The following is a 23,888-nucleotide window of genomic DNA, read 5'->3' on the forward strand; positions in this document are numbered from 1 at the left end:
CTGTCTGCTAGGGAAGTGAGAAAGGTAGTAAAAAATACAACTCAATCGTCGAACAAGTGTTTTAGAAATTGCTGCTACATTACAAGAAGAAGATAATAAAGATATTAGCTCTACAATGGTACGCAGGATTGGTCATCGTGCTGGGTAAAAAGCTAGAGCAGCCAGAAATATACCTTATGACAGCACAATAAATTCGAAGAAGCGTTTAAACTTTGCCAAGAAACACAGTGATCGGAATAATGATTTTTGGGATAAAATATTATTTTTCGATGGAAGAAAATTCAAAATTTTTCAATCTGCAGGTCAGGTGTGTGCTTGGAGAAGAGCTACCACAGAAGTGGTAAGGTTTTAGTGTGGGGGTGTATGGCTTCTAGTGGGTTTGGAAATCTTGCATTTATTGATAGTGTAATTAATAAAATTGTTTATTTGAATATTCTAAAAAATAATTTAAAGTAGAGCCCTGAAAATGCCAATTAGGACTCGGATTCTATTTCTAATGTAACAATGATTCGAAACATACAGCTCATGTTGTAAAGCAATGCATTCTATATAACACTCTTCATTCTAGCGCAAACCCTTTCGAAAATATTACGAAAAAATCATCTTCAGAGTTCCCCTTTTAAGAGGTTTTAGCTCCTTTAAGAAGCAATTTTTGGGGTATGTTTATAAGAACTATTTTTTAATTATTTTAATCTCTAGAATCACCTCCCAAAATATTTTAACGTTATTTCCGGACACCCTGTAGATATCTTTAAAGCATAACACTTGATGACTATACATATAGTAAGATTGATCTTCTATTGGGATGTTGCAGTTATACCGATTTAATAAAGCGTTGATCTACTTAAACTCTAGTTCATATCAAGAAAAGGAGTGAAAGTTATGCTACGTATATTGCCCAAAAAATGGTGATGTACATAGGCGTAACAAGGGTACATTAAATTATATATGAATTCTGATTTTATGTTTAGTGATTAAATTACAATAAAGGAGATCATCTGGACAATCTCACATGTTGCATATGCCATTTTTCAATTACAATCCCTTACCTATAACGTTTGTATGCCTACACTATACTAAAGTATAACGTTTGTTATACCAACAGTTTAAATAGTGTACCAATACTTCTGTGCCTGTATATTATATACATATGTGCATATTTGACGATTCATGTCAGCAGAACGTAATGGTGAGTTTTTTATGGGTTTATTTGAATGCCCCATTTTGCAACAAACCGGCAAATGGGCCATTGTTGTATAACGCTATTCAGACCTTATTGTTTTTGGCCTGAAAAACACGTTTTTGTGTAAAGAAGTAATTGAATAGAAAATGCGAAGTATGTGCTTATGTTAGTTGAAAGATTTACCAAGCACCGACGCAACAGAGATCCGTAAAACGGGATTTAAAAACAGCGAGGATGTTCCTTCCAGTGAATTACGAAAAAACCGCAAGAAGGCCTTCTGGGCATAGCACCCATAGACCAGTGGCTCGAATTGTTTGGAATGAATTTTCATACATAACGGACCCACGAAGACTTCTCAGAAGATCAGTGAGCTTTTTAAGAATCTCCATAGTCGCTCATACTAATTCTAGTCGAAATTGTCCATATATGGCGGTCGCTCCTTATGGGTCTAAACATATAAGGTGTAACATATCATCATGGAGGTATTTCAGGGAGCAATAGGACTCTACAAAAGAATAAAAAAATGCTAATAGCCCCATGGTTAAAACCGCACTATTTTCAACATACAGGGTGGTGAAGTTTCACATTTTTTCTCATAATTTACGTTTTTCCCACGTATGCCTTGAGTTAAGTTTTTTAAATGATTTTTTTTAAATCAAAACAAAATTATTAAAAGGACTGAAATTCAGCTATGGCACCTTAGATTATAGACCGGAATATGTACATTGGGTTTTCTAAATTTGCATCGATAGACATTTTTTCAAATTCTATAAAAACGGTGAAAAATATGAAAACAGTGCAAGAGGCCAAAAAGCTGAGGAATCGAAGAAGAAATTTGAATTAAATATAAGAATTTATGCAGAGAGTTCAAAAAACAGATACAAGGCATAAAATAGTATATGACCCAAAAAACATAACACGCTGTATATGGCAACCGACGATTATCATTTTTTGTTGTAGTGGGTCTTAAAGGAAATAGGTGTATGAAATTTCAAAAATTTTACTCAAGGCATACGTGAGAGAAAATGTGAAAGTTTGCCACCCACATATAATGAAAATGGCGCGTTTTTGACCACGGGTCTATTAACATTTTTTAATATTTTGCAGACTACTACTGCCCCCTGAAATATCTTTATCATAATACGTCGTACACTTTATTTTGAAGTGAAGAAAGTTGAGGAAGAAGCCCCTCAAAATAATGTCAACAATTAAAATTAAAATTGAGGACCTCTGCTGTGTTTCTAAGACAGCTTAATCAAAGAACCCTAAATACCTGAGGGCCCTTTTAGATGCAGAAAGAAATAATTAAACATGCATTAGTATGCAAATGAAGGTCGTCGCCGATGCAATTAATGTAATTAAAATTAATTCCAACGACACCTTAACGACTGCTGGTTTTAATTACGTGCCAACAACTTATTTTAATTATCAAAAATGTATCATGTCGCCTGTCGCTTTCAGATTTTATCGATTTTCTTCATTTGTATGCCATTTAAATTCTTTCCTTTTTTCCCTTTATTTCGTATACGTTATGTGTTCCCACAGTAGTGACGATAACACGGACTGGATAAGGTGTGGAATTTCCAAGAATTGAGGAATGGAAAGGGAGTGAGCTTGTTTGAAATTTCTTCGACAGGAACAGGCATGAGGGCAATTAAACCGCATTATGGCTGCTCATCAAATGTGTGAAGAGATAACTCTCAACCGGCAAGAGCAGATTTATCGACTGTTTTACTGCAAAGCTGACGACCTTTTGGAATTATAAATAACTGAAACTTATACTTAATTTCGTGAGGTCCAATGCCATATCGCGCTTTAGCGTCACATCTGGCATGGGCCAATATTTCACTCAAAAGTGGTGTCCAACAAGTGCTTCGACAAATAACTAAGTTCAAACTAACCGAGGCGTCGACTAGCTGTGTCAACAGATGTTAATATATGTGCCACACTAATTGGTACTTCACAATAAATTAGAGGAAATATTTGGAGGTACGACAGCTAAGAATGGTTATGGACTTTTAATGCACCAATAAACCGAGGAAAAAATGCATGCATATTTATGAAGAAATGCCACGGTTAAGTGGATAGTGGTTGGGATGACTGATGTGACGTATCGACTTAAAGTGCCGTATAAATTGGTTTGGTTTATGGAAAGTTCATGCAGTGGCTGGAAGCGCCTAAAATAACCCGAATAGATTTTTATCTCAATCTTCACTTTCTTGACGAAGCTCGTAACAACGACGCGGGTACCATACGTGGAAAAGTACCTGGTAGGTTGTAATCAGCTTTATAGCACCGGCCATAATAAGAGCTCTCGATGGCCTGTGCAGCGCACTTTCGTATAATTATAATCTGGTTGCCCAATTTTCTTCAACCTGCTTGAATTGGGCTCACCCACAGAGCTCGCTAACCACGCCTATTTGTTGAACAAGTTAATTATAAATTAGTGGAGGTGACCGCACTTTTGCACGGTGGAGCTACAAGGAATGAGTCGATTCAGAGGTAGATCCCCATCCGTCTACAGAGACCACGAAGTTGGTAGACATTAGTAGAGAGATAAGCTACAAGACATCCTATGGTCACGCCGTGCCGCACCATGATGATCTTTTGAAATCCACAGAGCGTCCGGTTGAAATGGAATTTGAAGAAGCGCGAACAAATTTCCTTTAGGGGCTGAACCTCTGTTGCCCCACTTTACTCTGGACATAGAAAAACCAAGAAGTGGAGGCGGATAATGTAAAGAATTTTGCCGGCGTTAAAACGGAAACTAGAGTCGTAATGCATACGAAGCAGGCAAGCACTGGCGGTGTGAAGCTGAAAAACCAGCGCCGATTTTAATCAAATAACCATCTAAACCAATCAGCAAATAAAAACCGTTCTCAAGTAATCGCGTTTAAAAAGAAATAACCGGCCAGATGGTCGTCATTTTCTGATACGTGATTGGATTGTTACTTACAATAAAATTAGAGCGTTAAATTGTTACGAGGGCCGGTTCTGGTTATGTCCAAGGCAAAAAACGGGCAGGACGACAAATGATGGGTACGACCCGATGTTTTATAGATTCTTCACACATATAAGGCTACATAACTTTCGATGCTACCTGGAGATATACGGTCACAATGTCCAGTTGAATTTTATTATTGTAATTTGTCGGTCTCGGAAAAAACCTGCCCTCGTGCATACTATACGATTTCGGAAAATGGTTCTCACACGTGTGACGCGCAGCAAATTGGTACCTCAAACAGGAGGTGTAATTTTATGCAACCTTAACAGATTTTTATTGGTCGAAGTGCTTGGATTCGACATAATTGATCGCTCTTGAATGAAATGCAAGTGCTTAAGTTTCTTGCGTTCTTGCTTAATGGCCATAAATATTCCGCTAGCGCTGCGCAAATTCACTGGGAATAGGAAAGGGCTACTTTATTGGCTATTTATTACGTCGATGGGTGGATCAATTAAATTTACTACTCGCGGAATGCAATTAGTGCAAAAGCGTAATTTCCTATAGCCGTCTAATTACTTTTCACATTGCCACTTTGTATTGCGAGGCAGGATGCACTGCGCCGTGCACAACAACAATTCTTGCAGACACGCACGCAAACAGATTGCGTCACATATCGCACCAATTCACAATTTCAAACAGTTCGTCTCTTTATTTGGACTAGCAATTAGTCTGCACCCCAATACGTATTAACCTCTCCGGGTTAGATGTGGACGAGTAAGGGGTGTGTTTATCGTTAAACCTATATATGTGCAGTTTCCCTCTTTGTTTATCCAACCATTTTCTCAATCTATAAATTTGTATTGATTGAGTCGGCAGGTTTGATGTTCAATTCCGTTATGGGATGGATATCTTCAGCGATCTTCATAACGCACCCTAAGATTCGATATTTGTGTGCTTTATCATCGGTGTTACATGAAGGAAAAAAGTCGCATTGGGAAGAGTTTCAATTAAAGCCCGTAGCACGCTTCACATTTTCCGACTTGTTCAGTGTGTCGTGATGAGAATTCGTTTTACTCTTTGTTTCTGTTTCCATTCCTTTCGATCTTTCTATCACTTACGTAATGCCTAATATCTCAAGAAATACAGCAAGTTTCTCACCAAGTTTTTCCCCGCACGCAAGCTGTAATACATCTCTCCTCATTCCATCAGCTTGCAAAGATTAAAACACATTTTTTTCTGAAACTTCTTATAAAAGCACGGAAAAGCTATTATCTGAAACCTAATATAAGTCGGAATAAGACAGGTATTCTCATAGGTAATCAAACAGTCAGTAGTTTGGGTATTTCTTATTTCAAATGTGAACACTAAAGTTAAGTCTACCAATTAGTTTGCCTACTTGGTATAATCGTGTAAAACAATACTAACCATAACAGACACATTTGGTAATTGATTCCCGGTCTTTAGAGATATAAAAGTCATTTGAAGTTTATTGGATTTATCTGAAGAAGCCTGTAATGTGAACTGGTCGTAGTGGGAATTCGTCGTGATTAAATGCATTGTCTCTTAGCTTGTTTAATCTAGTATATGCCTTTTCCTGTCGTTTCTCTATAAGAAATATTTAAATTTCGTTTGGATTTCTACGTCGATAAAAAGAAGCTGCTGAGAAATCTAAAATATCTTCTCCAAGTTGATCGCAAGCAGGGCATGAATCCAGATTTCTGCCTTCCTTTGTCGTGGGTTCATGTATTATTTTGCCATTCCCCACACGTAAATTGTAGTGGTTTGGTCCTAAAGCAGTCACCTACTAGTCTAAATTCAGATTTATTTTAGTTTTTTCTAGTATCGGCGCCACTCTAATTTTGTCTATTTAAACCCTTATTTGCCACCACTATTCGTATCGAAGATGTGACCCAAAACGAATATTAACTGCCACATATGATATAGCCATCTTTTTCTGGCACATGCAATTAAATAATGACGGCAGATATAACGTGTGTGCACGTCAACTTACTACCAGGGCTTACTTTTTTACTTTGTGTTGCAGGATCAATAGACAACTTTCGTCTTCCTGTGAGCCTATTTATTAAACTAAGATGGCATATGATGCGGAATAGGTGGCGCTGAGTATGATTTGATGACAGTGGGACAGTGGTGGCAAATGAGAAATTTACCGGTAAAAGAGCAGCTATTTTTTTCTTATACGTGGTGCCACTATTTACGCGTTATGGAAAACGGGGATCGATCTTCTGATTTGGAACATTAGGCATAAGGAGTTTTCTACAGAGGAGTAAAGGTTGAGCATGAAAACCTCCAGAATCCGGCTGGTGTAGTCTAATTTCAGTCCTTCCGTAGGCCGCCGTTTACTTTTAACAGCAGTGACATCATCGACGTAAACAACTTTTCTTTTTCTCTTGTTTCTCGTGACTTAAACATCAGTTTGAGGCCTCCCACAAATAGACTGACTAGGTCTCAGTCTAATTGGTCTCCGGAGAAAAATCGAAACCCGTAAAACCGAGATAATCCTAGGCCATGTATCTATGTCATCAAAACTAACTCAAACAGCCCATGTCTAAGCCATATTGCTCGCCCATACATAAAATAAACCGCTTTAAGGATATCGTGGGGTGAAGTCGGTCGTAACTCGTACGAGGCATAATTGAGGAAAGCCGGTCTCCGGACTGGGTGTTTTATAGACAAATTACTGTTACGCCGATTTCAGGGCCCATTAAAACGCCTACTGAAGGTCTCACAGCTTTAAATTGGTTTCTATGGGGATTTACAGGTGCTTACCGGACCCGTCTCGAACCAAACCATTTTTACATTGTGGTCGGGATGTGACAAAAACCATTCTAACTATGGCGAGGTTGGGTGGTCAAAATGTACCATTTCATGTAGGCTTGACAGCTGAGCATTCGCTTATTTAAATATTTCATGCACAAGCATATGTGGAAAATTTATAGGCTATTTCCTCATAGGAAAACCTGTATAAGATGCATGAATATTGCGCGGGCATGGGGAGATCGACATAAATTTCTTCCAGCAACAGAGTCGGCTGTAAGACCAAACCTATACTTAGCATGCAATTTTCCTTAAATGTCCGATTGCTTCAAATTATACCTTTAGGAACGTCTTCAAAGTCTTCATTACTAGAGCTAATAGCGGTATTCACCGTTCATTTATCAAGGTGTTACATTTGACAGTATGGATCATTTGTGGTCATCAATAGAAGATTAAGAGGCAAGGTCGAGTAGACTATCGAAAACGATCATTAATCTTGCATGATCCAGACATAGAAAAGAAGTGTCTCATTTGGCCTTTAAGCTTTTCGTTGGGTGTCTCAAGAGCCCACGATTTAAGGCAATTTTTGAGGCCTTGTTGATGTCCAGATTACTAATTTTTTTAGGGATTGAACTTTGGAAACTTCAAACACGCTATAGTTATTCCTCTACAAGCACGACGTCTATGGAGAGGATGAATCTGCCCTAGTTACGAGATCTATTCAAATTGCCTGGAAATTTCAACCGACACATTTGTTCGCACAAAGTTATCCCACATCTAAACCCGTCTGGATACAACACAACCGTAAATTGCCACTTGTTAAATCGGTGGTATTTTATCTCTCAAGCCAGTTATTGCGGTCTGGCGCATGGGCCTTTGTTATCTCAAGCAGATAAGCAAAAAATATGGAGGTCTCTAAATTGGACATGTGTATTCGTTAGCTCCATCCCCTTTATGCCCCTAAATGGGCCAATGAATCATAATTTAACTTGATCGATTTAACAAATTTTCATGTCACAATTCTGTACTGAAACTCAATTCTATTCCTAGATCGTGCATCTTCGATGCTCCATTACTCATTGCCAAGTGAGTATATTTACCAAAACCAGAAAGTTGGCTTTCGTAAATACATAAACGTTCATATCACTTTAATCTTTCATTAAATCAGTAAATTATAGTGACAACCTGTGCCCATATGGCCGTAATGAAACGGCATTTTAAGTCGAGCGAAATATCACAATTTGTCGACTACATTTCGTGTTAAATGCAAATAAGTGTATTATTACAATTTTAAATCCTTATGGGTTCGCACACACCTTAGAGGAAGTCGTGTTGCATTTGGTTTAAGGAGTTTTTGTGCGTCTTGGGGACGTGTAGGTTTTGCAATGCTGAAAGTCAGCTACAAACCGAAGTTGTAGTATGTCAATTGCATTAGCATTAGGAAATGGCTTAGAAACTGAAGATGGAATGTACTTGGATAATGCCGAAACTGGAATTCATTTGGTTGAAGGATGTGCATAGGTACATGAGTTCAGGTAGAGACCATTTGCAGTCGAACTACACCCATCAATAGAGCCTACCTAAACTAACCTTTTTTTGTTAATAAGAGATCCAACACATGGTTTTTTCTACACGATTCTATGCTGCGACTTCCTTCTCCTTCGCTCGTCACTTTCCTTGCTCCTCATAACTCTCTCCAACATCAGTGTTATGGCTGCCCAGTACTTCTCGTCCTCTATCATAAGTTCCTGCATATTGTCCTTCGTCAGCCCTCCGTTACACGTGTGTCCCGCTTGTCTTTTTCTCGTTTGAAATCTTGGACAGACAAAGACTGTGTGCTCGGGACTGCCCACGCTGTCACAAAACCAACACAGGTTGCTCCTCGTCTTCTCAATCCTGCTCAGGATGTCGCAAAGGTCCAGTGCCCGTTTTTTGCCTGGGTGACATGGTAGTTCACCGCTTCAAACTCCATGTTCTTTCACTTCTTGATGTCCCTTTTAAAGCACTTCGCAAAAACCTCGTACGAGTCCCATTTTTCCTGCCACTTTCGGAACAGCGACTCCCTGGCTTGGTCATGGCCGCTTGTCCATTTTTGTGAATCTTGGCTCGCTCCTCGATCAACAAAAATAGTTCTGTAGTCTGACGCGATGCTTATTGCTAGCCTGCGATTAACCCTTTCCACTTTTTGTGAGTGTCTCTGGCTCCACAGACTTATTTCTAGATCGAAGTCGCATACAGGACGACAGATATTACCACATCCGCTAACAGTCTCCTCTTACCCATTGGGTATCCACCCATGTTTGGCATGAGTCTCGCAAGCAGGTTCATCCTCTGCCCGCGCCTGCTCATCCCGTATCCATATCCGCCCCAAACTCACCCTGAGGTACTTGACCTTATTCAGACCTCACAAACACCTGGTCACACAGGCCCAACTGCGTTGCTCGTACGTTTCACCTTCCCGTCAACAGCACCGACTTAAACCAACCTTTTTTTATAGAGAAGGAAATCTTCATAGGTACCAGGCCTATTAGTCTGACGATCGATTCATCCCTCAGAAGGGGGATACTTACTTACTGAAATCTCCCCTCTTTGCCATGCTTTCATCTGGGATCGCCGTCGGGCATTTCTTCAGTTGATGATCAGGTTTTTCTTCTCTCGTCCGTTAATTTCTTTAAAACACTTTCGACTGCTTTTATTGCCTCTCTATAAGAGGATTCCCGCCCGTTTTGATTGGAGAAGGTTTAAACTAACCTGAACTAACCTGAACTACGCACGTCAATAGAGTCTAGAAATAATGGTGAAAAATCGCCAAAATTATTCATTGCCGCATGACAGCAGTTTTTTTGTTAGTGAAGTGCGGGATCAAGTGAATATTTAAAGATTGGTCAGTTGGGAGTTAGTTCAGTGGATTATGGCAAGATGAAATTTAACAGAACAAGAAATGGACAGGGTTGTTGGGATGCTTGAGAGTGACGCAACCAAACAACATGTTGCTGCTCATTTACAAACCCCTCAAAGTATGATTAGTAGATTTTGGAATCAATTTCACAAAAAGTGTACGTGAGAGGCACTTGGGTCGGACAAGACTAACAATCCCAATTCAAGATCATTTTATAATTTTTCAAACCAGAAGATAGACTTCTAACAGCATCCCAGTTTGCATCTGAATTACTACTTGCACATGTGTGACGAGTAGTACTCAGACGGTCAGAATGCATTTGCATGAATCCAATCTTCATACTAAACGCCCACACAGAGTGAAAATCGAGAAAAGTCGCGTGGTGTGATTAACACTTGAATTAAACAAATGAACAATGGAGCACAGTTCTGTTTTTCGATTAATTTTTGTTTGGTCTTCGTCCGGATATGGCGTGAACCTGGAATGGAAGAACGTCTGCAAACTCCTCAATATACAGTTATCGTAGGAGAACAGTTATGGTTTTGAGATGGGGTTACTATTGACGATTGAACTGATCGTCCTTCTTTGGAGCGATTTTTAAATGCCATTAACTATCGTAATAGAATTCTTCATCCTGCAGTGATTCCCTATGCAGGAGCCGTCGGACGAAGTTTCACGTCTATGAAAGATGATTTTCGCTCACATACCGCACGCGTAGTCCAAAATTTCTTAACTGAAAAATCTATGAATGTTTTGCCCTGACCCGAGCAATTTCCAGATTTAGACCCCATCGTGTACGGCTGGGATATGATTCAGCTAGGGGTTCTACACGAAAATTCGACTTTCAATACATGTGAGCAGTTCATTTTATTTTTACAAAGAGAGTGGACAGCAATTGATCACAACGATGAACAATGATGCAGAGCCTTACTAACAATAGAGGAGGCCACACTAATTATTAATTTTTTGTGTGAAATTTATTGGTTTTTGCAATAATGGATGATTATTTTTACAGATTTGTTAAATTTCAATTTTTCTGGAACCTAGATTTTAATTGACTTATGACACATGCTAGAAACACTACATATACAATACCACCCATAAAGTCGGAACATTATGGAATTTTGTTTACTTATGTGTTTGAGTGAAGTTTGATTTTGCCTTCAGGTTGTGCTTCACAAATGATGAAAAATGACATGCAAATTGAAAAAGAAATGACTATAATAACCAAATAATAATTTTTTTTACATATATTCAAAATCTACCATTATTTTTCAAAATTTTGAAAAATCACAAAGAAAAAAGTTTCCTCAATCCTGATTTTCTATCCTGATACCAATTTTTAACTTTCTTGGATGACTTTAATTTTTAAAAACTTTTGCATTTCAGAATTTTCGATGTATTCAAATCGGTCAGCAACCTTGTAAGAATAATTATAGTATATGAAAGTAATTGTCTCGATCAATATTCATTAGTTAAAAAATAATAAATAACGAAATAAAAAAAGGTGAAAATTATTTTTAACAATTGCTCTAATATTTGCCAATATTTTATGTATGTACGTAATAGTGGACTATTAATAACCTTTAATTAAATTATGTTTTTGTGTGTCTTCTTCTTCTTCTATAAACCTTCTTTATTGAATGCTTGATGGCTTGCGAACTTATATTTAAAATACATTCTCGAATAACTCTCCCGAGATGATCGACATCGTAAAAAAGGTTTTTGTTTATAAACGTTTTGTTTCAGAAACCCCCATAATTTAAAGTCCACTGGGATCAAATCAGGTGACTTAGGTGGCCAAATTTGTTGAAGGAAGTTTCGCGCATTAATAATATTTGATAAGGAAACTCAAAACTTTCTTCTCTTTTACCTTCAAACCAAAAAGAAAAATCCAGTCTCATGTCGAAATCACCTTCTTTCAAGGTGTTTGTAAATTTTGACTTGTATGGATGGAATTTATTTCCATGTAGAATGCGTCTTACACTCTCGCGCTTAACACCTGTTCTTTCGGAAATGTCTTGAATACTTGTTTTCCTGACGTCGACCATATCCAGACGTACTTGTAATTCTGCATCTTCAGTGTTGTGTGATCGCTTATGAGGCTTTATGAAATTATTATCTACTGAAGCAGTTAACTTAAACTTAATTATTACCTTAGTGACCGTTGATTGTTCCTAAATGTCGAGCATTAAAGGTAGCAGCCACTTCTCGGTGAGGTGTATTTTCTCCACAAATCACCACAATTTCTCTTGAAGAGATAGCATACTGATTACGATAATTTGACACCCTATAACTTAGTAATTTATTGACATGGAAAAATGGTTTTCTTGGTAACTGTCGTTCAAATGTTTTCACAATCCTCTTATAAGTTTTGAAGTTCGGTTTCGCGTACAAATGATATCTGCTTGGAGAAGGATATGTAATAGCCATTCAATACATAATATAGCGATTTTACACTGATATTTATTTATGTATCTAATTTTGTGTCATTTAACTTTATAAAAATACCACCATAAGGTAACCTGAAACATTTTCTTTATAAACTGGATCAACTTTGCATTAAGGCATACTTAGCGCCTTTAATGAATTTTACATTTTCTTTACAAAGATCTATTTATCACAACTTTAACTAATACATATTCATTCAGACGATTACTTTGATGTACTATCATTATTCATACAAGGTTGCTGACCAATTTGAATACCTGGGAAATGCAGAAATATAAAAAAAAATTAATGAAAGGCGTCCGAGAAAGTTGAAAATTGGCATATGGGAAAAAAATTTAAAAATAAAACTTTTTCCTTTGGGATTTTTCAAAATTTTGAAAAGTGATGGCACATTTTAGTATTTTTGAAAAAAAACTGCTATTTGATAGTTATAGATAGTCATTTGTTTCTCGATGTGTATGTCATTTCTCATGATTTGTGAAGCACAACCCGAAGGTAAAGTCAAAATTTACTCAAATTCATAAGTAAAAAATTTCTCGTATCATGCGGATTTTATGGGTGACACTGTGTATTCTTAAATATCTGTACTACATAAGTACTAGATATACATATGTTTATATAAGAATTTTTGGTTTTTGTACGGAAATAAATAATTTGTTGTGATTTTTCGTCATTATCGCCAAACTCCGTTGAAGTGTGTACCCTTTTTGCATTTTTTTGCGTCCTGTATAATAGCCCGTCATACCTCATTTGAAAGTTATTTCCATTCTATGCTTAAGAACATTATGACTAAAAGTTATTACAGAAATTGCTCCTATATGAGTTCTTGGAATAATCGTGAGCTGGATATGTAGGTCGACCACTACCAGAGGGACGTAAAGCGAATAAACAACTGCGGAACTATCACTTTTTCTGTGAACATTTTATTGAAAGATGTGGTGAGACTCATCGCGAACCCGAAAGTTTATCAGAAATTGGCCACTAAGAACATTAAATTGCTTTTAACTGTGGATGATTACCTTCAGATGGTAACTTTCTTCATCTCGAATCATAAGTCTGTTCGAATACTTCAGAAGTAATTAATGGCGAACAAAAGTGAATCTTTCCCAAATGAACGAATAATTCACGCCAGAAAAATCTATTAGAGAAGACCGATAAATTACAACTTTAGTCATGAATGGCCTTTTTAACGAATTAAGTTTCATGTAATTAACAACCTACAGAGTCGACATAAAGCGAAATAATTTGCTCCACGGTGTAATTGCATTGTGCACGTTTTGCCTTTTATGATTGCATTTTGTAAATGCAAATGGTGACCTGAGCGCCGCAATGATTCTTTAATGAACCATCTGCTATAAACACACTTGTTTCATCTCCTAATTTAAAAAATTACATTTTTCTCGTCTCTAGCTCGTCGGTAGGGATGTGGCCATTAAATTGCCAAGGCGGTGCATCGTAAGTAATGCATGACGAGCTTCAGTGAAAGTGATTTAATTACGAGGCGTGTTAAATTACATACAAGTTTCTCGATGCCCAAACATGACTACAGTTTATCTACTCGTAGATATCGAGATAGTCTTAAATGAAACGGAGACGGTTAATATCGAATATTATTAATACATGAGATAACAATTTGTTCGTAACCATCAGATTAGGTCGGAACAGCTTGACGCACCTTTTCGATATCGAGTTCTTGTCCGAAGTTATTGAGATTGAATTAACTTCGCGTAAAATTAATTTTTAACAATGAAGAACAGTGATGTAACATCTAAACACGTCTGTAGATATTTTCTTCCTCGTCTAACTGTAACGAGCTTTTGTATAATTTTGTTCGAGGTGGCATGTTCAAATTAAGTTCGATGGCCAGTGAAAATCTCCGCGCTGTGATGGAATATTCATGGATGTTGATGTGATTTGCAGCAAAGCCCTTTGTTTAATACATTTTTTTGAGGAGACAAATTGACTTTTTTTTCGCATGAAGTGGAATCTCTCAAGGGACCGGGCGTCGTCTTCTGGCGATCGGGTTTTCCAGATGTTTTCATCCAGTTTTTCACATAGTTTTCCTCAATTTTCTACTTTAGTTAATTTTTTGCCCTCTTGTTGTGTCCGGCGTCTCTCTTGTTTTACCCCACGGCGACCGAGTCGTGCGAGACGTCTTGCCGCACGACCCGGCCGCCCAGATTTTTTAATACTGTTCTTCGCATTGCTTTCCTCGATTTCCTTCTTTAAGTCATTATTTGCTCTTATGTTTTGTTCGGTGGCTCCCTCGTTTTACCCCACGGCGACCGGGTCGTGCGAGACGTCTTGCCGCACGACCCAGCCGTCCAGAAGTTTCAATTCAGTTTTTCGCACAGCTTTTCCCAGTTTCCTTCTTTAGATCATTTTTTGCTCTTCGGTTTCATCAAATTAGACTTGGCTTGTCCCGAATTACCTTCTGCCTGGGCAATTTCTTGAACAGCTCGGATGATTTCAAGCGTTAGTGAGTACCGTGAAAAGATGCCACGCCTCTGTAATTCGGTCCCTAGGTATTTATCCCCAAACTGCACCAGGATGACAACAAAACAAGGATTATTCCCTGAAAATAAATCGATGGCGCGTGTAGTGTAACACGCGTAAACGGCCCGTGTAATTGTCTACATTGTCCACTGGATATTATTAATCTCCATAGGCGCACCCCGTTCTAGAATATTCCAATTTATGTAAACCTGAGGCAACGTTATCATTACTCAATTAATCCGAGTGGAAATTTGCATAAGTAGCTATCCGAAAAAGCTCGTCAACGAGATCGTTAGCATTTTACTGCTCTATTCGGAATAGCTGCGTACTCCGCTCCACTGCACTTCTGAGAACATTCTACAGAAGCAACAACCAGCAACAAAATAATATTCTACTAATTAATTGGCCAATAAATGTCAATCATTCGCGATAGACCATTAAGATTATCATTCGCGTCTAATGGAGAGTGTGCCGTTGTTGATTTGTGTCTCCTCATTAGCCGGCCATATCATCCTGCATGAATAAACAATTTTCGAAAAACTCTTCATACATTTGTAAGCAAATTAATCAGCGGAAAACAAGCCCGAAGAATCTGAAAATAACTAATGACATTGGAACTGCTTTATTGGACAAGACAACAAATTTATTCGTGTAAAATTAGATTGTCGGTCTGTTTATTTTCGGACTTGTCGTTCCTCCATTTTGTTTATTTAAAGTCAAATGCCGGCCGAGCAATAATTTATACGCGTCGTTGTGGACAGGCATTGCGTACACTGAGCAGGTATGCATGATATTTTAGATAATCTATTGCCATCAAAACACGAGTTTAACTTTGAAATAGGGCTTTTTATTTCCATGCGATATAAATTTCACAGATCATAAAGTCTGGATTTATTGGCTCCTTATTGCTCGTGTGCTGGTTATTTTAAATCACCGTGAGCTATAAAGTGCATTAAACTCAAATACTTGTTAACCCCCTGTAGGCACGGGCTGCGGCTGTAATTTAACTAAAAGTCATTTCTGATGAATCGCATTGTTTATCAGTGGTGTTTTGTCCAAGCGCAAAAGTTTGTTTGGGTTCGAATTTAGCGACTTCAACCACAGACGAACGACAATTCTAAAAGCTTAGCGCAGACTTGCGATTTTCAGTCGTGCGACTAAAAAATCGCAATCGCAGGTGCGCGTGTACAGGGTGAGGCGTAACCGAACCGACACAAAGCAGGTGCGTGTGGGGGATCTCAAAATATGACGATTTGTTGATTTTTTTCTACGGTTAATGGTTGGGGAGATATTGACCTCCGGAGTTAGCTTGTAAAAACGGCATATTTCAGTAATGCATCATCGCACCGCAATCAAATTTGGAATATGTTTTATCTCATGAATATCTTTAATTGGTAGAAATGTGAAATCATTAGATGCTCAATAAGAGTTGGATTGGGGGTAAGCTAAGGTCTAAAAAGTTGGGATCTTTTTATCCGTAAAGTAACTAACAAACGGACGATACCGTTTAATAGCAAGTTTAATTCTGCAATTTTTATTCCCCTTCGAAATTTGTCGAAAACCTTATCATTTTTGATAAAATCGCGGTTTTGTTGAAAAGAACCAAGCCGAATTTAAAGGGATTTAAAAGGATTTAAAAAAACGATGCGGTTTTTGACTGGTAAGCTATTTGTAATTTGCCAAAATCCTTGCCAGTTTTTTTAAATGTGGCATTACATTAGCGCAATTTCTTTTTCATTCGTTTATTTTTATTTACAAGCCAATTTCGAAGGTCAATATCTCCTCAACTATTAACCGTATAAAAAATTCTACAAATCGTCATATTTTGAGGTCCTCTACATGCACCTGTTCTGTGTCCCTGTAGAAGCAAAAACCTGTATGTGCAGTTGCAACTTTTTGTCGCACAACAAAATAGAATTCGAAGAGATAGGTGCTGCAGTGGTTCTTACTCTTTTTTACCGGAAAAAAGCAAATGCGTTATTGGGTATCCAATTGTGAGCAGCAGATTGCTAAAAGGACAGTTTCATACACTCCATCACGAGCTAACAGAGTACCCTCGAAAATTCTTGCAGTTTTATCGTATGAGCGCAAATAGTTTTAATCAACTGCTTGGACTATAATTTACCAAAACATTAGATGGAGGAAGGCTGTATTAGAAGAGGAAGGGTTGCCCCTTTAGTTCTTTATTATAAAGTGCAGGTCTGTTTTATATCACTAGTACTAATTGTTCACTATCGATAGCATTCAAAATGAAATCCGGGTGTTTCGACATTATTATTATCCCATAGGTGAAATTCAAATTTAAATTCACTTTGGCGGCCGAAGCATCAGAAAATGTTAAAGCTGCGATTAAAAAACAGCAAATGCAGGTCTATGCGAGTATGAATGTTTGATTTTAACTTGCGACAGTCGATTCGCAGGAAGAATAGAGTGAGTTGCGACTTTTTAATCGCAAGTGCGCGCATCTGTGTTTAAAAATGTCTTTCGTTTTTGCGACTAAACCACCAGACGATCGAAAATCGCAAGTGCGCGCTAACCCTAAGACCGGGAAGGAGGTCTCGTCAAGGCGGTGCTTTCCGCCCTTCTACAGATCCATATCCGAAACCCGAAACAGGATGTCGACCTCCATTTGGAAGCCCAATTGGGCTCACGAGAGCGCGCATATCAATTAGCACCTCATCATATAAGTTTCTCTAAATACGAATCTATGCCCGTATGCAAACAACAACCACGTGTACGCATACTATCGATAGCCTGCCACCTCAAATCACACACTTAAAGACCCCCATTGACCATTAAAAATGACCTCTAAGCATTTTCTGTTATTCTTTGGTCACTATATCTTCACCCACACACAATCGGTTGAAACGAACCCATAGATCTTAGCCTGAGATAAACCGCGAAGATAAACAATAATATGACAGGTGAAAATTTATTTAGTATTACAATCAAATGATTTATTGATTGATCGGGAATGCAATAAGTTGAAATAAAGTGGCCGTGGTGGGATTGGAGAGCTTTCTTCGGTTGTGGGATGCGCGCTTCATATGTGTGCTCAGTAATTATTGCTGTTGGGCGGCAAGTAGCAACGTCTAATGAGGTCAGCGGTGTAACAGTTTCTCTCTTCCTTGATTCGACAAGACTTTTTCATTGCTCGAAACAGCTCATTCAGTCAATGTAACAAGAAATCAGCGTAAACATTGCTCATTGAAGCATTTTAAGCAGTTCCATCGTTAACACACGTCGTAATTGGCCTAATCGATTACATAACGTCTTGGGCCGTGGAGTAATGAAGGCATACGTACGCACATGTGATCCCGTGATCTATTTATACATTTTCCGACATTCAGAAATGCTTCCGCATAGTCAAGTTACAGTTTACCACACTAATCGAGCTGTTAACAAAATAACACAGATTTCAAGTCGGTAATTGCTCATAAAATCCCAATCTAAAACAAACTAAGGTACTTGTTAGGAATGAATGGTCGAATGGTTGATTGACGTCGATTTCAATTGCAAATAAGTTCCCAAAATAAATCCTTCTTCTTTGAAATTACCGATGAGCTAAGTATGATGACGAAGATTATTGAAAATTGAGGGAAAGGGGCGAAAAATGGATTCAACAGGGAACAACTCATTCCGTTTGTTTTAACAAATTTTATCCCGATGGTCATCAATTAGCGTTCATTAGACGTTAACAAGGAGTTTTAATCTGTTATGGGCATAAAAAGTAAAATTAATCCTACCCGACATTAATATCTCGTAAGTAGCGACCGAGGAACAATTTGAGCCAATACTTGGACCATTATTTTCCCAAGCCGAAATTGCCCCACGTACGAAAAACGGTTGTTCTTTTTCTTTGTGCCCCAATTTAGTCGCCGCCAATGATCTGGACCATGTGTTGCAAATTGTGCTGTGTTGGCTTAAATCCCGTAAAAGTGTAATTGCGATTCTCGCTTGAACGGATCTTATTATTATACGGACGAACAAGGGTGTTTACAATGGGTGAGCTTTATTTCGTTTTAAGGAAATCTCCCCGATGGGATTTAAAGTGGGGTCACAGACATACAAAAACCCTCTTGGGTTTGCTGAGGAAACGTTTTTGACGTTTTGCCCTTTTTGCTTCAAGTCCCATCTGGGTTAACGATGCAAAACAAAAATACGTCAAAAACGAGCTAAGAACTTTCCATTGCCGTGGCAAGTTTATGTTAACTCGATTCTTCCTAGACAAAGAGATCTGATGGACTAAACGTGCATCCAAAGCACTGACTAAAACGACTACTCTTTGTGTGTTAAATCACCTTCTAAAGACCGGAACATCTGCGTAAGCTCGCAAATTTGCTTTCATGCCCCTGGGTCCGAATGACGTGTACACAGAGCAGTTTTAACATAATTATTTCAATATAAGCAAGGGGATTTACGTGATTTTCCCGTTCAGGGCAAACAGTGGCGGTGCTTTAGGAGTCACCCAAAGTTTACTCAATATTCAAATCGCTGGGGACTCCACTTTTTTAACGAATAATAATAATAATAATAAAAATATCGCAAATCGAAACGAAGTGGCATTTTCAATTCTTTTGCGGTGATATTCCTGAATTTGGAGAGTAGAAAGTTTCCCGGAATTCACGTCAAAGTCAATTTAATCAACTTAGTCGAGGCACACGCAATATCAGTAAAGACACGTCACTTTCAGTCAATTCTGAGGACGGTGACCCTTATAGGAATGGTGTCCGGTAGGTGTAGAAACCTTTATGTTTCATTTTACATTTCAACCGTACTGGTTACGCTGAACCATGCATTGGTGATTGCACTAGTGCAACCTTTAACTAACGAAGTTGCACCGGTGTAAACTTGCCAAAATTATCAACAATTTTCGTTACCCTTGTTCGTTTTTGGTTTTTGTGCCAATTTTGCAGATTTTCTCCAAATGCAGATGGGTTAATCTATCACTGGTCATCATTCCTATCGCAAACACCTTAGAGACTGTCATATCTAAGAAATAATGCAAAACCTAAACAGTAGTGTTACTAATCTTTATTTCTTGTTTCAGGTAATTATGCTCATATAACAGAAGATATTAAGTCACTTATGGTAAGTAATTCTATCTTAAGTGAGGAGATTATGTGTTGAATTAATTGGAGACAAGAATGTTGGTTTTTCTTGCTCCGGCTATTAATAATTCCTCTTTTTGCCCGGCGATTCTCTTATTAAGTATTTAATCATTTTAAAACCGGCACGGATGGCTGTAATAATTCTGTCTCCGCCATTTAAGGAGGATTAAGCCTGCAAAAAAAAACCGAATAACTTTCAACGCTACATGAGCCGATCCGCAATGTTCACGTCAAAGCTGAACAAATGGGAGCATATTGCGAGACAATCCGATTGCATTCAAAATGCAAATGGCCCGAAGAATTGAATACATCCCTCCAATTTGTCACCTTCACCTTCGTGATAAGAGGGTCTTTCCGACTTTCGGATCTGTGCAAATTGTTTTATCAAAGCTACGGTGTTTCGGGAACGATATAGTAGGAAGGATTTGTTGGGATAGAAATAATTTTTCTACTTCAGAACGCCCTTTTGGAATATAAAAAGAGAAGATTTGATCGAGTTATAAAAGGAGGAGCAGCGTTTTACGGCCCTGAAAGTGTGCAAGCAACAAAACTGAACTAGAGGTACCAGATTGGAGGCAAGTTCAAACATACTTAACTGCTTCTGTACATGTTTTTGTATTTCATTAAATTGCGCTTTCCCTTAATGATTTTACGGCACTGTCGGAATAGCATAGGGAGCGTATTATGTTATTGGAATAATATGTCATGTAGAACAACAGCGCAAACTGTTGCCTTTTCAATTAACGGGGAACAAACACACCCCCATTGTGCTCACACCGTCTCCATTGTGGCGAATCATTACCACGCACCCCATTGCAAGCACTTTGAGTACGTAAACCTAGAGATTTACCTCACTGGGAAAACTCTCTCTTCATATTCATTTATCCCGAAAATTAATACCTCGACTTCGAATTTATTAACAGCCTCCTAAATCGTGGATGTATCGTTACTTAACCCATTTGTCTGCAGAAATTATAACTGAAGATAAGCCGGCAAACAGCCAGCAAAACTGTTGTTCCCCGATAATCCATCTTTTTTGTCTGCACGACATATATTACACCCACGGCATTTTAAGAGCACCACTTTGCATATCGTTAATCGATTCCGTGAAACTCAAGAGCCTCGTCGGTGCCGAAGACATTGGTGTGTATCTTTGATGACTGTCATCCAATCGTAGCAAATAGGTTTCTAGTTCATATATTTGCTTCGTGTTAAATTAGAGCCATGGAAAGAATAGATGCGAAATTGAGGAGAATGTTTGTAAATTGCGTGTAGCAAAAATTGAATCATTAGGATTCCGATGTTCCAAATACATGATGAGTAACTTCATTCATTCTCGTTTACTTGAGCAAATATGAACGAATCGAATCAAACGTGACGGTTTCACGATTATTCTGCTATTAACATTTGACGGTCTACTTCCTTAACTTATAACAAGACTTCATAACAACAATCGAGGAACTTTCCGTATTATTTATACATATGGAGGTTGATCATTTTAAAACTTACAATAGCTATATCTGGGGAACAAAAAGAGGTATCAAAAATTCCTCGAACTAATTTCTGTAATGTCGAGGGGGATCCAAAATAATGTATTAACCAATCCGTTCCCACTTACCCCTTCATCCTCAGCCACCCCAAGTAAATAATGTTAAATAGCAACCCCCTGCTTGTAATACCCTATCTTAAAAAATTTGATCAAGTAGTTTTCTATTGATTAAGGAAAATCTAATTGAAATGTATTACCGTTTAATTTATTCATTATTAATTTAATAAATGCTGAAATTCATTTATATTAGTGTCCCGGTAGCAATCTTAAAACTCTTAGGTTAGATTTTAAAACCTTTTGTTACGTCTGCGGTCTTTATTATTAACCGCACAAACAAAAACTTTAAAAATGCGTTGTTTACGTTTTTAAGGTTGTTATTATTTTTTACCGTAAGTTTTGTTTCGTAAAGCAAAACTGAAAAGTTAGACCTGTAAAAACCGAAACGTAAAAACACAAACAACGCATTTTAAAATTTCTTGTTTGTGCGGTTAAGAATAAAGACTGCAGACGTAACAAAAAACTTTAAAATGTCTAAGAGTTTTAAGATTGCTATCGAGGCACTAATATGAATTATTTTCAGCGTTTATTAAATTAATAATGAATAAATTAAATAGTAATACATTTCAATTAGATTTTCCTTTATCAACTGAAAATTATTTGAACAAACTTAGCTTTGTAGAGTATCACCGAAAAACATTTTTTGAGAGCTTTAAGTTAAGGTATTGCAAATGGGGGATTGCCGTTTAAGATTATTTAATTTGTGTGGCTGGGGATGAGGAAATAACTGAAGACGGATTGGTTAATACATCATTTTGGTTCCCCCTCGATATTATAGAAATTAGTTCAAGGAATTGTTGATATCTTTTTTGTTCCCCATATATAGTCATTGTAAGATTTCAAATTGTCACCCTGTATATGGTCTTGTTTTTTGTATCGAGGAAAATATTCTAAAAACACCTGGTATAATGTTTGGATAGTTAGTGTAGGATTCCCCGGGCGCTTACTCGCTAAACACCTCAGGCTTCCATCCCTGCAACCTGCAATAATCTGAAACTGTTCCTGAGGATTGGATAGATGTTTTGTTCTAGTCCGGCGTTCTTTTTCTTTGACCATCGCAGAAATGGTATTGCTGCAGCGACCGACTGTGTTTTGCATTCCAACATCTCGTTGAAGAGGGATGTTGCAGTCAGGTTATCTATCCATTCGACTAGGATGTCTCTTTGATTTTGGAATAGCGGACAGTGCTCTGCAATGTGTGCGAGAGTTCCCGCATTTTGGGCTGGTTTTCCCAATTCTATGTCTACAGCTTTTGAAGCTACCATGATTGCTGAGCGGCTGACTTAGACAGTAACTTAGGCGTCTATGTTCACACGACGTCCACAAATTTAGGTCAGAAATCAATCCCTTGGTCGATTGGCTTTTGTCCGCCAGTTGTGTCCATTGTATCTACCATTTCTGGATAGTTCTTCGCCTGACCCATCGCCTGTCTGCCTCCGCGGCCGGAGGAAGAGCACTAGGGTTGGTGCGCTCTTCCAGGAGGAGATCGATTGGTGAAGTTTCTCCTAAGACTTGGGTTGCTTCTAAGGATATCGTGCGATACGCACATACGACCCACATCAGATCTTTCCTTTGGATGCTCACCAGCATTTGTGCATACTTTTTTACTGTCACTAAGTCTCCCTGAATGGGGGCAGTATAGAGGATGGTCAATTCGATTACCCCGTAGAGTATTTGTCGTTTCAAGGCCCATTGATCGTCGGCATTGGCCTCTGAAGTTGGCCTAGCTTGTTTAAGCTGCTTTGGCAGCGGTCTATGGCGTGCTGCGCAGTCTACATATCTTCTCCGTATTGAACTACATATATGGTCTGATATGATCAGTGATGTAACTACACTAAGTTAAGAGTATTTGGAACTGCATCAATGATAAAACTCTGAAGAGAAAGTAATTATGCCTCAGTTTATCACAGCTTTTTGTCAAGCTAAATGGAAAAAAAGCAGTTATAAATTGGCTCGAAATTATTCAGGACAGTTTGGAATTAAAACATTTTTCTTTTAAGTTTTCACCCTTTCTGCTGTCTACGACCCGACTTCTTGCGCTTCTTGGGGAAATATAATTAACGCCCCTTAAGAGGGGAAAAATCTAACCTTCAGTCCTCTTGAATACCGATGAAATATGTCAGCGATAAGCTTTTTGAGAAAAATCGCGTAATATGGCCCATCAGTAAAATGTAATAATTACGAAACTATTGATGTCGAACATTTGGAATTTAATATTCCGTCAGTGCAATGCACGAACCAAACGCAATTAAAAATTCATAATAGAATAATGGAATTGCCGTTCATTTTGATTTAAACGAACAATTAGGCAAATCGCATTATAAAACGTTGTGCGAGGTAGCGGAAAATTTGTGTTAATAGCGGATAATGCGCTCAAAGGCGGATCCATTCTCGAGACGAAACGTATAATTTCAAGTGAA

General features: G+C 38.1%; 1 protein-coding gene across 1 annotated transcript in view; it reads left to right on the top strand.

Moving 5' to 3' along the window:
• NetA (Netrin-A) overlaps positions 1 to 23,888 on the top strand; it is a 78,449-nt gene that overhangs the window by 12,635 nt on the left and 41,926 nt on the right. The gene's annotated exons all lie outside the window — the stretch shown is intronic.

This window comes from Euwallacea similis, chromosome 23 (genome assembly GCF_039881205.1).
Source record: "Euwallacea similis isolate ESF13 chromosome 23, ESF131.1, whole genome shotgun sequence".
In the NCBI taxonomy this organism is placed as follows: Eukaryota; Metazoa; Arthropoda; class Insecta; order Coleoptera; family Curculionidae; genus Euwallacea; species Euwallacea similis.